The sequence below is a fragment of the Pinus tabuliformis genome, chromosome X, assembly GCF_031772625.1.
Source record: "Pinus tabuliformis cultivar Carrire ecotype Pingquan chromosome X, CPIR1, whole genome shotgun sequence".
Taxonomy (NCBI): Eukaryota; Viridiplantae; Streptophyta; class Pinopsida; order Pinales; family Pinaceae; genus Pinus; species Pinus tabuliformis.
This window is the reverse complement of record NC_142308.1, coordinates 1,103,804,590-1,103,823,005: the sequence shown is the minus strand read 5'-3', so window position 1 is coordinate 1,103,823,005 and position 18,416 is coordinate 1,103,804,590. Positions and strand designations below refer to the sequence as shown.

The following is an 18,416-nucleotide window of genomic DNA, read 5'->3' as shown; positions in this document are numbered from 1 at the left end:
TTCAAAACACGATTTCCAACTAATAAGCATGAATTTAACCCTTGCTATTTACATGGATTTCCCTCCAAATTTAAATATCTAAAAGAATAACAAGTAAAGAACCCACAAAAGTTTACTAGACAATCTACTACTATTAATTACCATATGGTGGAAGGAATTCTCTTTTCAATTGAAATGCACCTAGTTCAAATTTGTGACATATTTTCCAGAGTCACTAATCTTATGAATAAAAGTACTATTTTCAAGATTAGAAACCAAAATAACCAAAGGAGAGACTAAAAAAAGAAGGTCTAACCATCAATCATATATCAAGGCACCTAAACAAGCATACAATATGATTTACCCAATGCGAGTTGGCAAATATGTTCAACTAGGGAAGTGCCCACATCCAGTATCATGTTACACAATTTTATGAGTTGTTTTAAAAAAACCTAATGCACAATTACCCTAGCCTATTACAGTATCTTGCCAGCCTAGGGGGTTCCAATCAGCTGTCATGGGAATTACCTCACAGTGGAAAAAGTGAATGCCACAATGAAAAATGTGAACATGAATTCTTGCAAAGTTTTGAAGACTATAATAGGAATCTCACATAAGTAATAAATTAGATTGGAGCACTGGCACTCCAATTATCATCTGATTCCAACAAAAAGAAGAGTGATGGTAGTGCAAGAAATCATGAATACCTTAAAGAAGTGAAAGGAAAAGAAGATAGTAGATCTAAATATGTGGAAGAAAAATCTGGTGAGAAAGATTTGTGACAGGTTAGAGGCTTGTGGCTACACATGGCAACATAGCAGTGATGGAAACATTGTTTCAGAATTGTTAGAAGTACCATTAAAGGGAAATGTTGCAGAAAATGAAGTGGTTGAATCAGAGGCAGAGGTATCCAATCTCCCTTTAGAACAATGTATGAGGATTTCTCCCCATGATCAAGATATAGGAGGCTTTTTATTTGTTGTTTTTCAGAAGGTCTCTCATTTCTCTGTTGAACAACTTAAATCAAATGAAGCACAGAGGTAGCACATGAGACTTTTGACAACTATTATTTTTAATCAGGGCAAGGGTAAAGATACATTTGGAATGGAAGCCTTCTAGATGGTAATGGAGGGTCATGCATGCCTCTCACATCAATATGCAAATCTACAAGAGGAAACATGCTTAAGAATTACTTCTTTCGTGGTTGATGGCATTGTGGTAAATCCTGGTATTTTTTTACCTGATACTTATGTGAATTCCCTTTACTTCAAGAAGTTTTACCTTACATTTCCAGTAGATGCAACAAATCTAGATCAACACATTCCTAATATTGTTGATAATTGCTTCACAGGGGTAAGACTTCATGTTGAAAGATTGATTTTTACACAGTCTCCATCTATGTTATTTGAACTTCTCAAATATCCAGCTTGATTTTCTTTATGGAAGGGTTGGCCTATTGATTCCAGTCAAAGAAAATGGTTTTTGTAGGAAACATGCATGAGTTTATCTCTAGAGATGGGAAGCTTAGATTATTTAGCTCAGAGAAAAATCCCTGATTATTGGACAACATGCTTCCATTGGTTACAATACCACTTCCAGAGATATTGAGGGAATTTATTTCACGCTTGATTGTGGTATTGTTGTTGAACATGAGCTTGCTGGGGCAAAGGATCACTCTATCCCTGGTGTATGATCTTGTTGGAGTTGTATCAGATGAAAAGTTTCTTGATCTATTGGATTTTCCTTGTCAGCTGACGCAGCCAATATTGTAAGAAAGGTTAGGGAGTTGATAGGTTCTGGCATTGAACCCATGGCTTTGATGTCACAATTGGTAACTCTGATTATGGGTATTCTAGCTAGCAATTGTAAAGCAGGAGATAATTTGCACACATCTGGTCATGCTTATCGTGGAGAATTGGAGGAATTCCTCAGCATGCATTTGTCAGATAGAAGAGGAACAAGTGTTCTTACAAAAACATGTATGCTAGAAGTTTTGAAATGATTGGAAACAAACAATATATGTACCTTATGGTGATGATATGCTCATTCAGTGTAATCATTTGTTGAAGAGACTTGACTCTTGGTTTCCCATGGATAAAAAGGAAGTGTCTTTATCATTCTTCAAAAATGTCCAAAACATCTCACCCTAGATGTTAGGAGTGAAATTGATGATACCCTTCTAAGAACTATAGCCAATTTGACACCTTGCCTCACCTCTCTGGAAATCCAGATCAGTTAGGGTGGAATCAACAACATGATAAGGGATGGATTGAACTATTCAATTCAAACCTTCAAACTAGAAAATTGTAAAAGACATTAGAAATCTTAATATATGCTCTACACATCTAGGAACTTTTTGGTTGGCTAATTTCTATTCATTGGATACCATGGCTATAGACTATCCATCACTGACAGAGTTATCTCTTACTTTTGTGCCTAAAGAAGATGATTCAACTGACCTTTGTAATCTGATAGAGAACTTGGGCCAAGGCTACCCAAGATTGTCCAAGTTACATGTTGCTTCTTCCTATTTAAACCACTCTGTAGTACTTGCACTTGCAAGTGAAAACTTTAGATTTTTACATATGTTGTCTCATACATTTGGATTGGACATTACTGATGCATTTGTGGTTTCCCAGGCATAAAGTTTTAATTTTTTGCAGTTGCTAGACTTGAGTGGATCAAGCATCACTGATAGGGGACTTGGTATTATATGCAATACATTTTCAGGAACCCTCTCTAAGCTTCTTATAGCTCTCTGTCATAATATATCTGTTGTTGGACTCCAAATAGTGGCTATGCAGTTGCCATTCCTGCAACTTTAAGACTGTGGAATGACCATAGGTGATAAATGTTACACTCACGCCAATGAAGATATAAACCATGTTGAGGAACAGGAGAAATTTAGGGCCCAACAATCTTTACAGAGGAAAAATCACCATTCTAAGCAACATACATTAACTAATGAACTGGTCCTCAAGCATTTGAGACCAAAAAAACTTACTCTTTGGGGTTTCTTTGGTATCCATGCCTTGTATCTGGACTATCCAGAGCTTGTGGATCTAAATATAAAGGCCTGCAACAACCTTAATCCTGAGAAAATGTTGTTGTAATGCCCTGCCCTACAAGTGGTACATGCTGCATACTGTGATGGTGTTAGTGAATGCAATTCAGTTCAAAGAAAGGTGGATTGTTCCTTCCAACGTGAGCTACACCTCCTCTCAATTCTTTCATTCATATTCAGCACAGAGTCAATATTAGCAATGAGGTGTGATAAATTCAAAGTTAGAGGTTTTATACATTAAATGAGATACCATAAAATTTGAATGGAATGAGGTGGAGCACTTGCAAGAATGAAGATTTTGTTTTCTCTACAAATATCATAGGGAAGAAGGCATCACAATACAAATGTTTTGTGAGTGAAACACTTTCTACCAGGAATCATCACATACAAGAATAAAAAACGTGTATTGCACAAAGCAATACCAATATAATAGAATGCCCATGTATACTGAATCAATCGGTTGTTAAAGGTCCTATCATTTACAGTCATGAAAACAACATACAAAACAAAATAAAATATCACTGCATGAATATCACGTAGGTACAATAATATTCACATAACTATGAGACAAACAATAAAAACAAGGACTTGTTGAAAATAATTATTTTTATGAAAAATAAGGTACATCTAAATGACCACTACATTTTAATTCCCAACATCTCTAAACATACAAATAACATATTTTGATAGATTTCATATATATAAACGTATGAGACATAAGGACCAAAGAATAAAATGAACTTGTATTTAATTTTTTAACATGCATTTAGAAGCATGTAAAATTAACAAGAAACTAGTCTAATAGATTTGAGTGCAACAGATAGCATTCCATGTAAAAACATCAAAAGTAAGGACCAACAAAAACATGAACTTGCATTTAATCCCATAACATGCATTTGCAAATACATAAATCATTAACAGACAACTAGGATGATATATTTGACTGCACCAGATAGCATGCTATATTAAAAATTCAAACATGGCTTATATCAACCACAAGAGGCTCAAATTTAAACATTTTAAGCACAAGGAGACATTACATGACATCACCTAACTAAGCTGAAAGATTTTTACCTCAAGTAAGAAATCAGAACCAAAAGGAAAAAAATAACTCAAATACCAGTTTCACTTTCAATTTACTCATAAAAATAATAAGAAACAAAGATAAATAAGATGTACTTCAAGTTTGTAACTGTAAGCTTGATGAAATACATCAACCAAAAATTCAAAGGACTTGACATGAAAAACTTTTACTCATGGAAAAACAGAAAATCTCATACTAAAAGAGTTTGAATCTATCTAAGTAACTTCCTTACATAAATAGGTTATGATCAGAAGCCTTGAAGGTTGTTCTCAACTTTCTAGTTGGAGGCCTGACCTTACGATAGACCAAAGGAAAATTTATATTGGAATCCTGAAATTTCTTTATCTTCTCACACTTGAAAATCTCTTTAGGAATATTGTTTATCTTGATAATCTCGATGCAAGGATAATGCACCCTATGACATGAATCCATTTCATCGTACATTTTTTCAACAACACCATTGAGAGTGGTGTCTCGGTACTCTTTGTACATATTATGGTAACCAAATCTACTCTGGTATCGAAGCTAGATGCCAAAATTCTTAATCATTATGGGATTTTTCTCAAAGATCTGATTAATAAGATGTCTGACAATAACATGTCAGACAACAAGTATTGAACAAATAATATGTCTAACAAAATATTTATGATTAAAAGTGTTAGATGAAATGCTATAAACCAACCAGTTTCAATAGACCTTGAATACACTACAAAAACTTGAGATACATTCTCTAGGAATCCCTCCAACAGGATGACCTAAAGCCAAATTCCATAACATCCTCAGACCATAGGATCTTCGAGAAGGTTTATGATCCATTGACTACATTTTTCTAAATGGCACATGTCAAAGTCAATTTTGAAATAAAACCATATTTTCCATCCCAAAACCTACATGCATCAATGCTCAACATCTCTTAGATGGTAATTTTTCAGTCTTTTAGGCAAGGTAGCCTTGTTTCTCAAAAAACAGTTCAACCATGAGTTTTTGTCATAGGTTCTTTATCCATGTGGACAAATCAACAATTGTTTATGAAAAATTATGAAGGAATAGATAGTCCAATGATGAGAATTTTTAGTGAAAAACAAAATTAGAATTTCTTAAAAGGTCCAAAATGAAGCAACAATAGGAGAACAAATCTAAATAGCCATCAAGGGAAATTGGGTGCAGGAAAAAAAATGTTATTTTGTAGATATGTACCTCATAACATGATTGATAAGGTTGGTAAGGTGTTTACACAACCCCTATCACAAGGAAATGCTTTGTTCTTATAGATTATTGAAAAAACAACATGATAATAGGAAGTTCATCAAATAATTTTGTTGCAACCAAATCATCTTTTCCATCTCCAAACCTCTGTGCATCACTGCCAAACATCTCTTAGATGGTAGCTTTCAAGTATTCTGGAAAGGTAGCTAAATTTCTCAAGAAAAGGTTGAACCATGAAATCCCATCATGGATTCTCTATCCACAAGGGAAAATAAACATGTTTTTATGAAGGATTGTAACAGAATAAATGATGCACTAATCATAATTTGTGGTTTAAAAAATGAACAATTGCTTAAAGGATTCAAAAATAAGCAGCAATATTTTATTAGATCCAAATAATCCTAAAGAGAAGTTGGGTACAAGAACAGACCTGTTATTTTTTATATATGTGCTTGATATCACAAAGAAAGAGGTTTACAAGGTGCTTACAGAACCCCTATAACAATAGGAAATTCTTTGTTCTTCTACCCTAATGAACAATCAACATGACATAAGAAAGTTCCATGAATTATTTTCCTGAAATACTTATAAAACGAGACAAAACATTAGACCATAACAGGCATATCCATTAAACACTAAAAAACATTAGGGATATACTACTGTTGATCCTTTCTTGAGGTCACCTGTAGAATTAAAGTAGCTCCATCGCAAGTGAAATCTAAGGTCTATTTGCAATAAAGATTTAAACAATTCATTTAATTACCATTGTTAGAAATATATAGGAAAAATCCATGGTAAGTTGAAGCCTGCAAAGGTTATCAATATCCACAAACATCTATCTATGGAAATATTGTAAATCTTTCCTCTTTGAATTCTAGATGGTAGTTTGCAACTACCACCCACAAACCACTATACTAGGCATAATTGTATCAGAAATCATACTTACTTCCTTTTATAAATCAACAACCCCTTTTCTCTATGGCCGCTTGAAGCCCATGAACTCAAATAAATCAAACACATATTCATAAGGAACTTGATACACCACATTTCCTTCAGACAATAGGATGATGTCATCAAATAGCTCATGTGTTTCAGGTGCAGGCTACAGAAAGAGATCAACATCGTGGCAATGTCATATAAAAAGGATTGATAACTTGGTGGAAACATTTCATAATTTGGAAAGTCATAGCACTGACCAATCCTATAGAAATTTCATCCATGAAAATAACTTTTACATGACCGACCAACATTTCTCTTGCAAATATCTTATCAATCAGAAAATTTCCTTAGTACTATTATGCAAATTCAATTTTTTTGTGGTGACAAGGAACTATTCTTGGAAACTTTCTTGGCCCACCTATGGTAACTTTCTTCTTCTAGACCCCAGAGATTCCTCGGTGCATCTAATATCCAACAATTGTGTCTGCACAATAGTCCAAGCCCAAAATTTGAAAGATATTAAAGACACTACATCCTAAGTGAATACTATGTATGCCTAGAAACCTTAATTATTATTATCAGATAAGCCTGAGCTTTTGAATAATAACCTTTAACACATAGTCTGTGACAAAGTTTTTCCATTTTCCATCAATTGTAGTTTCCTGTAGCAATATGAAAAATCAAATTCTGCAGTAAGTGAGAAATTTGAAATCTGAAGATTTTTTATGACCTCCTTGAGCAGGTAAGATAGTTAGCTTGAATGAGAAAGACAACCCGCTCGGGGTAAAACATGTCTTTATGGATTTGAATCATGGTATTAAACACCTAGGTTAAGCATCAAACAAAAACCCATTTAAGGAAAACACAGATTTTCAATATTTAATTGAGGAACTCACCTCTAATAGCTCATCTCTAATTCAAATAGCTCATCTCTATTTCCACCAAAAATAAAAAGAATTGATCTTATTCCTCCTTTTTGTTTAGAACCAACAAATTTATGTATTAACCTAACAATTGTTTCCCTTACCTAACTATTTCAATTGTCAAGTTGATCAATCAATAAAGCAAATGAGGAAAAAAAAACAACTATCCATGGACATCAGCCATTTTGATAATTTATGCTATTGTTTCCAAAAAAGTCTCAAATACATCTGGATCCTCAGTGGCTGCCAAAGCATGTTTCAATATTCCAAGCATAGTTTCTTTTTTTTGTTGCATGTGTCATCATATTCAAACAAAGTTTCCATTACATTTTTCTTAATGAAGTAATGGATTTATAAACAAAATGATCTCCTCGCAACCTTCTTCTCATAAAGTGGAACTATATCCAGATATTTTATCCACAAAGTTTCTGTTCTTAGAAGACCATTTTTGATTTCCTGGCATGGAAGACAACAAATGATTCCCACAACATCGACTTGAACTTTCTCTAATGGTTCACTAAAAATAAGTCGAGAAAAGAGAGACTCACAAATATTAAAAGCACACTCTAACAGTTGTATTATTAAGAATGTCTTCCCTTGTTACCTGATCTAAATTACATCAAGGTCACTTTTCCTTGAGTTAGCTGAATTTTTTTTATCACACTGAGCGCAAAAGAATCCTGAAATAAGAACATCTATTTTTCCCAAATTCACTTCCGAACCAACATTTTGGTGGTGTTGACATAGAAATTCAGCTACAGAAGCATTTTCTAAATGAGTAAAAAATGAACATGCAATGTATCCAATATCATGAGCTACAATTTCACAAACATTTTCATATTTGTCCACCAAGACCTCCAATATTTTGCACATGGTTGTAATAACATTGTAGGTAGAATGGAAGCTAAGAATTGGCATAGACGTAGCAGTTTTATCTCCGACATCAACAATCTAATTTTGCAATGCTAAATCCAAAACCTAAAGAATATTTTTACTCGATTCTTTGATCCCTATCTTAGGCAACATACAAATAATTTTGCACTTTGTTTTCCTGATGATATCGGATTGGATGTCAATATCAAAATACAATAATGAAAGTTTTAAAATTGAAAAAATTGTTTTTGTTTTCACAAATTGTTTTATGCTTTTTGTATTTTGAAATATCTAAGAAAACACACTCAGAAACTCTTTAGTTGTACATTCAACAATATGTGTATGGCACATGGCATATAAAGTATGAAGGAAAGAACCGATCACCAAATCATAAATAGTGACCAATTGAATGCAAAAGCTTCTCAATAGGAATTACTTTCGTGTCTAGTGATGATGATGCAAAATGTACAAGGTCAAAACAAGCCCTTTCTAATGTACCGTCTCCTTAATAAACTAAACTACAAGATGCAGACTTGAATGATGAGCTAACAAGGCTTTCTAATTGAAGCCTCATTTCGACAAGGCATATACTCAACAAGTTTAACATAAAAGAGGTAAATTATTTCTAATGTGCCTCTCCTATAACATCAGTTAGAATACCCACTGTCTAGCAACTTGGAGAAAGTAGGAAGGTCACAACAAGTTTTTGGAGAGATGCAGATATAAAATTTAGTAAAGGACATGCCAAATTATGTTATAGAAAAAGTAGTAGAAATTATGAAGCTAGATTCAACTGCATAAAATGATGGAACAGATAAAAAGAGTGCCACAGGATAATTAAATTAAGTCCATTTTCCAAAATAGGAATCCATGACCACCTGGATATGAATGAAGCATTTATCTGGTTTCCCAAGCATAAAAATAATCTCCCATAAATTTGAGAAATGTGGCTCCTTCACCCAGAACATTTTCATAAGGGAGAATGGCCTTTGATATTTTTCCTCCCAAGATCATAGCTTAATCTCATCATAACCAACATCATACCGGAAGGCCACGTCTAGTTGAGGAATTTTGTTAATTGCATAGTGTGCATTCTCGATGTTCCCACATTTTGCATAGATATTCATAAGGATATTCCTCAGGATGATTTTTTGTTCAAATCCACAGATAACTATTCTTTCGGGATCTCCACCATGACCCTCGAGTCCCAGGAAACTAGTAGAATACTTACAAAGGAATACTCGTTGGGCTAAAAACCCAATTGTTTCATTTGGAAAAAGAGGTTTCTTAGCCTCTTCATGAATTCCTTGATTAGAATAAGTTGTGATCATGAAAATCTATGAGACTACATGTCATTCTGGCAATTGGTCGAAAAATATTCGGGATTCTGCCAAAGTGTCACACATTTTGGCATATATGTTGATAAGGCTACTTGCCAAAAATATGTCCGCCATGAATCCCCACTGGCATATATGGGAATGAAATAATTTTCCCTCTACCAAAGCATTCTTCTCAATATATCTATCCAGAATAGATTGATTTGAAGCTAGGAATTCAATAGGGTGCTCTGTATCTTGTAAAATGCATACTGCTCCTTTCAATTGGTTTTGCATAGAGTGCCTCTTCACAGAGGAAGAATTGGTGTTGGAATTGGCTTTTTCATGATAACTTTTATTGGACATGCCTTTGATTATGCCAAAACATAGCACTAGCCCATGCCAAACCATAACACTAGCCCATAAAATAATTTTCCATATTTTTTCTCACAACTTCGTAGCCCCCTAGATTTGGATTTTTCTCGCTTACCTGTTATAGACATATTTGGGCACTTCAACCCCAATATTATATGTCGATAAAATATGGGTCTTTAAACCCTAAAAGTGTTGTTTCATGCCCTAAAAGATCATGGTCAACTGATTACATCATTCCCCAAACGTTCCACCTGAAAAACCATCGAGAACTGGCCTAAATTGGACCATAATGAAAGCTCCATTGTCAGGGTGTGATGCATACTAACTTCTACACTAGCTAGGAGCGATGCATACTGAAGAGGCCTTTTGTGGGGTGCAATGAGCGAGAATGGACAAATTTCTGAGACAGTTTGCTAAGTGGATGCTCATGGAATCTTCTAGAAACTTCTCCTATGACACTTGCCTCTCTCAATTCGCCCAGGGATGAGTAAGAGATCCAAGAAATCTCCAAGTGGAACCAAAAACAAGTGGAATGACACTAATAAAAAACCCAGAGATGACTCGCACCCTTGCATACATCTATAAATGGATCCCTCATCTGAGAGATCTAGAGGCTGGAATTTAGTAACTGGTAAGGAAGTGCTGATAGTTTGTGTCTGAGAAAGAGCATTGTATTGTTGGGTGATCTTGCTTTCCATGAGGTGAAGAGGGCTTTGATGCTGGGAGGATGATGCTGGATCATATAGCTGGGTTGTAATTCTCCCTTCTATTTTAATAAAGTTCTTTGAGTTTTCCTCCATACAATTGTGTATTTGTGAATGTGGTTATTTGTGAATACCATTGTATGTTCATTGTATTTCTGATTCTGCAATGTTTATGATATAATAGATCAAGATGCTTTGATGGTGTTTTGTTACTTTGTTTCTACAAGTATTGTCTAAGCGGGATAAGTAGGAGAGGAGTTGCAAGCTCTATCAAGGGGGAGAGAGATCAAGAAAGGAGTTAAGCAGAAGATCCAGATTGGTTCCTTTGCCTCTCTCTTATCTTTTATACATAGAGGAAATCACAAATTTCTTTAAACTATTTGTTTCTAGGGTAGTTGCCAATCCTAGAGGGCTAGTCGATCAAAAAGACACTAGTTTTCCCAAAAACAAAATGGCGACTCCGCTAGGGATCGAATAGATGTTTTTTTGTTATTGTTGTTTGTTTTATAAACTATAGACGGAGCCTGAAGTTACCCAAATAGCCTTTGAGCTGCTCTTTCTCTGCAATTGCATAGTAGATGAATGCTGCTTCAGTCAATCTCCGATTTAGTTTATGAACTCAACATTTGACTTACAAGCATTCTAGATGCCCTTTTGGTAGCTCAGTAACCTCTTTACTTTTCTCTTTACTTTTCATCATAGCTCAGCTTAACTCACTGAAATTAGCTGCAAATTTGAGCCAAAACACATCTCAGTTGCACTCCCTAACCCATCGCACTGTTTGCTAGTGTCAACCAGTATGCATCGCACCTCTTGAGCCTGAAAAGTGTAATTCATCCTTGTTTCTGTGAAGCCCAGGTGCGATGACTGACTGAGCCTATTTCCCTTCTTGAAATTTGGGGTTTTTCTGCCCTTGATTTTAGCTCTGTTTAGTTGTTTTGCGGCTTATGAGCAGTACCTCATTACTAAAGCCTCCTTGCATTAGATAGATCAACCTCCATTGATTAGGATTAGTAAATGTTTTTATGTATTTGTCCATCATTTAAAATCCTATGTCAAAAAGTTGCTTAAATTGGTCTATCGTTTTGGTACAAAAAGTGTCATCACTGTTGTTTTCTGTCAAAAAGAGAAGTGTTGTTGAGTCTTCCTTCCCTAGAGAGTCAATTGAACATTTTGTCATGTTTTTTATTTGATTTGTTGATATTTGAAGTGTCAAAAGCATTTTCTATTCGAAATCGAAAAGTTTCATTTAGTCTTCCTTTCTATTTTGAAAAAGAAATTGTCGAAATGTCGCTTTGAGTAAAAATATTTCAGATCTTTGCTCTACTCAGTTTTCCTATTTGGCATTTTTCACATTAGGGGGAATGAAAAGAAAATACATTCATTTTAATTTTCATTTAGACTGTGTGTGAAAAATGATTTAGGAAAAGTGCATTTAGTGTGTTCTCTTTGATCTTTCTTTGAAAGAATCGTAATCTTCTTTCCTTAGTAGCTAGGATTTTCATTGCTCAAAATCAACAACGATTGTTTATCATTGTAGACTGCATATTTAGGAATTTTAAATCTACATCACACGGTGAACCATTGAAAGGCAAACTTTTAAACAAGATCAACCCTACAATAAATTTCAATAAACTTAACAACGCTTTGGAACCTAACACAACACATCTAGAGGTCTAGGCTAGAGACATGTTCTTGCGTCATAAAAACTAGTAACTATCATTTTCAAAGAAGGTTGGGTTATTCCTCCTCTTTGACACGACAAGTGATAGAACAGACTTGTGCTCTCCGTACCGTTAAGTATATATTGGGAGACCACAATAAGCTTATATCCTTTATCCATAGGAAGCCGTGTCTTTCTCCTATCGATCGCAATGCACTAAACACATCATTCAGGAAGATTGACTGTTGTACACAAGTCCTTGGTAATTTCTCTTTAATTTATCACCAAGGTGTATTTTGCAGTTTTGCTATTGGTTTGGTAATCCCTATGTCTAGATTTCCAGAGTAGTCACTTTCATTCCTTTTCGAGTCTTTAAAAGAAAAGGTCCATCTGAGCACTTGTCACTTCAGGCTCATTAAAAATCGAAGGGGACTAGAGTCATCTTTAGCTTTTTCTTGACTCTTAAAAATTGAAAAAGCAAAGTTGTGTCAAAGCATCATTAAAATTTATTAATTCGAAATAACATCCCTGTTCCTTCATTGGTCGTAGGTTGAGATAATGGAGTCCACCAATCAAGGAATCCCTCTCGAGGGGAATCCTAGTCCTTTTACTTCTTGGGGAAATATGGGTGCTCCTCATATGGCCACTTTGTCCATTCCAGGACTTACTATTGGCCTGCCAGTATGGCTATTCTCAACCTCTATGGTACAAAATAACGTGATTCCTCAGCAATTGAATCAGCATCCAGTTGATACTAAAGTTGACCCCTTGCCTTCTTCTTCGTTTGTTTCCCCCTCCCCTTCTTCCTCTTCACTTGGTGAAAGTAGTGATGCTAATAACCAGGTGGATAAGAAGAAGAAGAAAGGTAAGGAGAAGAAGAAGAAGCCAATTCAGCAATGGGGCAACCATGCAACCATAGATTTGGATGCATCAGCTGGTGAAAATCCACACATTAAAGCTCCTAAACCCAGATTTCCATGCATAGTTTGTAGAGGAGACCATTTTCTTTGAGATTGTCTATGCCTCCCTCGGATATTTAGAGAATAGTCCCCCCTTTCGCACAACCAGGTGTCATCAACCTCTGCTGATCATGTTCATAATACACCATCAACTAGTGATAGTGAAGTCCACGGATAGAAAGGAAAGCTCAAAGTACCATGTGAGTTATGTGAAGGGAACCATACCCTTCCCCGCTGTCCTTTTTTGGGTGAGGCCAAAAGAGTCTTTCATAACCGTCCTGCTTCACCGCAGTGACTTCCAGATGGATACAGGAAACTCTCCCCAAGTCCTTTACTAGTTGAAAATCCAACTGACTTAACTGAATCGTCGGTCGAAACACCTATTGTTGAAAGTGAATCTTTTGAGTCCATACCGGACCAAAGTCAACAAGTCGAGATGGCAATCAACCCAGTTTCACCTTAAGAAGATCATATCCTTCCCAAAGAGAGTGAGAACGATACTGTTCAAATTCTTTTTGTTACTTTAGAGTCTGATGAACTTTGGGGAAATCCGCCTGTTTCTTCACAACAGGAAGAGAATCCACCAGTTCCCACTACTCAACGGGTTAATTCAACCGTTTATTCAGTACCCCCTCCAAGCAGTGTAGTCACTTCCTTTACTTGGAATCGACTAGCGAGATCTCGCCTTCTGTCTTATGTACCTTTCCGGATCATAGTACAAGTTTACAAAATGATCGTTTCAGGCACTATCATAGATGAGGGTGCGTCAGTGAGTATCCTTTCCTTAACTACTTTGAAAGAGCTTGGTTTTCCATCGCTTATGCCAGTTACACAGAATTTGTCAGGATTTAACAACGGAACTAATCGACTGTCAGGGATCCTTCCTAAGTTACCGATAAATTTGGGAAGGAAAACTGTTCACCTAAATGTGATGGTAGTCCCAGGACCGTTAGATTACAATCTACTCCTTGGACGTGACTATGTTTACAACGTGGAGGCTATTGTTTCAACACTCTTTCGAGTGATGTGTTTCCTGCATGAAGGCAAAATTGTCACCATTGACCAGCTTTCATTTCCCGGTTCAAGCATAGCTCCAAGTCGATCATTATCCCTAAATGGTCCCTGTACATCAAAAGTGTCTCTTCAACCTTCATTCCATCCACCTAATTACCGCAAGTAGTCTGGTGAATGCAACGAAGCTTAGGGGGCATGCACCCTTGTCTATTTGGTAGATGAACCTGGGTGAAAAATATAAGTTTCCCTGTAGGTTATGTGATTGGTCTGAGACACCATTCACCTTCGTCTATTTGGCAGACGAAGCAAAGGAAGTATTTTTTCTATCCTACCTAACCATAGTGATTTCCATATGGTTACTGGAGACTCTCCTTTTCATCATGTTGGGGGCATGCAAACCTTTTTATGCAAGCTAAAAACGACCAATTTCATTTCCTAGTTTTGTTATCTTTTTAGCTTTATATCTTTTTAATATTTTAACTCCTTAGGTTAGGTGATTGGTCCAACACACCATTCACCTTTATCTGCACAGTGGATGAGGAAAATGAAGTGTTTTGTCTAACCTCTGACAAAAAACTATCATACCTAACCTCAGTGGTTCCTTAGCTTTTTAGTTTTTCTTTTTTAGTTTTTTCATTTCTAGTTCACATAAAAAGAAAAACCTCCACCCACTGAGCATAGTTTCTGCAAGGTTCAAGCTCGTTAAAAAATGAACCCGCACCCACACTAAGCATAGTTTCCAGAAGGTTCAAGCTTGTTAAAAAATGAACCCGCACCCATAGCTCAGCATATGTTGTTGCATGGTTCAAGCTCGTTAAAAAATAAACCTACCCCAAAGCATATGTTGTCACATGGTTCAAGCTCGTTAAAAAATAAACCTACACCCAAGCATAGTTTCTGCAAGGTTCAAGCTCACAAAAAAATAAACTCGCATCCACCACTAACCATAGTTTCCACAAGGTTCAAGCTCATTAAAAAATGAACCCGCCTCCAGTAAATAATCTATGTGATTGCCATGCCATCAGCCTTTTGAGCCTTGGTTGTGTTCCTGCCATCACTTCCATCTTTTCGGCTGATCATATGCTTCCACTTGATTGCTTACCCTTTTGAGGAACATCTGCAATGAGTGGTCTTGTTAGCCAACCTCTTCACATCACCATGTTTTGAGAAGTTCCAGACCTACCTAGAACCAGTTGCTACCCTAGACACTGTTGGCATTAGGATGAGTTGTTTTCATTGATGGCAACGTTCTAAGATGATATATCTCAATTCAGGCTCACAGAATGAAGAAAAAGAGATACCCGCAGGTTCCTGTTCACAAAGATGCGGTCATCGACAAGTTCCGCAGGTGCGCCGAACAAAAGATGCGGACATGTTCGCAGGTGTACCAAACAAAGAGTGCGGTCGTAAAGTACACACACTTTCAAGCAGAGAAAAACATGCGCATGTGGGAAATCTTATGGTTGGTCCATGGTATTTAGTCCGACATTTTTTATCCTATGGTTTTGGTCCGTGGTTTTCCTTCTAAAGTATTGAACCTAGGTTTTGGGTCCCTAGTATTAGATTTCTACGGTTTTGGACCATGGTTTGAGTAAGGCCTAGTCTATAAAAAGGAAAGGATATCATTTGGTTGTACACTCATATGTTGAATATCTTAAGAAGAGCAAGATCTGAAATACTAGTGATCGGCTGGTGAGTTATAGTTGGACCTGAATCAAGGAGAAACCTGAGCATTAGAAGACAGATCTAATGAGGGGTCGAGATCTCTGTGGTGCATGATCAGATCTATAAATCTGATAGTCTGGGGTATACTTCAAGTCTTATAAATTATCTATACCCGCAGGACCGTAGGTGCGACACAACACAGGTGCGGAGAACCGCAGGCCAGACAGGACGTGGGTGCAGAGAACCACAGGCCAGATAGGGTACAAGTGCGGAGAATTGCAGGCCAGATAGGGTGCAGGTGTGGAGAACCGTAGGCTTGGCACGACGCAGGTGTGAAGATACGCAAATTTCACACAGCAAGAGTGTGGATATCCGCAGGTTTCTGTTGGTGAAGTTGCGGGCTTTTCTTGAAATATGTTTTAGCTGTTTTTGTCTATTACTGTTATGTTCAGGGTTCTAAATTGGTTGTTGTGCGATGAGAAGTTATTGATTCATTATTTGTACAAGGAAGTTGGTTGATTGCAGATCTATTTGATGTTTGATTGATATTCATGGATCTAGTCTGAAAATTTATGAAATGTGGTCCCTGGAAGAAAAGAGAAGGTTGTAGCCTTCTACAGGTTGAAGCCTGCATGCTGGTATAAAACTGCACCAATACAAAATCATTGTAAAAAGAAGTTTCTAATTGAAAGAAGATAGAGACATATTGCAGCAGGTGGTTTTCACCCACATTGGATTTTCACCCTATACCTTGTGTTCTTTGGTGTGACTATCTATTTTTCTTGTTCCTGTTTACTATTATATGGTTCTGACTCATAGATTAACGATCAACATATGAAGAATATATTAAATTATAAGTCTGGAAGGTATACGCAAGTTTCATTAGTCAGATCTACAAAAATTTGTATAAATTGAAAAGACTTTGATAATACTGATTCACCCCCCCTCTCAGTATTATTTCCAACAGACACCACTCATTCCTAAAAAATGAGTCCTCTTTAAACCCTTTTCAGACTCGTTAAATATGAAAAGATTGTCAAGAAATTGGCCTTTCAGCTCATTAAAGTGGTCGGAAATGCCATCCCTCCTATATATTTTAATTTTTTTTCGGACCTGGATTATCTCACAAAAAAGTTCGAGCACTTGTCTTTTTCGGCTCGCTAAAGTGATCGAAAATTCATCCCTTTTGTATTATTTTAATCTTTTTCGGACTTAAGGGATCATGCTATGAAAAAATAACTGCTGGAGTTTCCTTTTCGTCCCTTTTCAATCTCTCTAAAAATGAAAAGGACCGAGTTATCCTTGTTATTAAACTCATTAAAACAATAGCGACAAAGTTATCAACCAAGATAAGAACAAGTTTCACTGTCACTAGACTCGCTAAGAACATAGCGACAGGTTTTCCCGAAGGGAAAATTATAGAACAAGCATATGTTATCCTCCTCAAGCTTGACAAAAATAAAGAGGTATTGGTCAAAAATGATAGGGGAAAAAGGGAAGAAAACTTGAAGAATTTTATGGTAGAAGGTCGCTCTTGAACATGACACTTCCACTCCATCACCATGATTAAGTTGGGTTTGGTTATTCCATTCACCGGTCACTTCACCATTGGTCTTTAACACCATCCATTTTGGGGCTAACGCTACCAATCCATCTCAGTTAACCAATATGTTCAAGATAAGTCATTCAGTTCAGAATTCACCACCCAGTTAATGCCTCATCCACTACAATACCTTCAACCTCCATTTTTCATGACCGCCATTCCTGAACCTTGTGTCGTTAATCATTTTCACCTCCAGAAAATCATTTTCTTCATTTCGTGTCGTAGATGTGGGATACATTAAGGCCCTCCTACAATGGGTCACTTCTTGTCGACATCAACTCATTATCGAAGAAGTTGACTTAGAAACAACCCTTTCAATGCTTTGAAGCTTGTATGCCTTAATAGAAAGTTTCTCACTTCCGGCAATAGGTTGACATCAATGGCCTTCGACCGAAAGATTTTGCGTGGTGTTCGACATCGGATCATATATTCACACCACGTGAATTGTATTGTACTACCTTGATGATCATTATCATTATCAGTGATTCCTCTCGCGTCTATTAACAACTCACATTATTAGCTGGTAATCAGGTGATGTCTTTCCATGTTTGACTTCATAACATATTTTCACATGGATTGACTTGTACATCGGGTGAAGATTGAACAAGTTTGAAGACCCCAGATCTAGTTTCATCCATCTGGGTTGCGATACATTTAGGGATATAAAGACATTAAATATACACAGAAGCTGCAAAGATGGTCATCCAAGCCAGGGAGGATGACTCTGCATATGAAGAATCACCAGTCCGCAACTACAGATGATTATCTGTTCTATGTACATGAAATGAATTTATAAAAGCTGAGCATTGGAATGCCCACCTCAACTAGATCATGAAAATTATATTATGATGATGTATTTTATTGTATCTTATATTGGTCACCTTCCAGTTTCGAAACCTCGGATCCTCATGTTAAAGCATTTCACCAGACATCAAAGAATTACAACTTCATGCTTTAGGGGGCAACTGTTATATACATATTTGGGCACTTCAACCACAATATTATATGTCGATAAACTAGGGCTCTTTAACCCCTAAAAGTGTTGTTTC

General features: G+C 36.3%; 1 pseudogene; it reads left to right on the top strand.

Moving 5' to 3' along the window:
• Positions 1-1,789: 1,789 nt before the first annotated feature.
• On the top strand, positions 1,790-16,283 carry LOC149143671 (F-box/LRR-repeat protein 17-like; annotated as a pseudogene).
• The last annotated feature ends 2,133 nt before the right edge of the window (positions 16,284-18,416 follow it).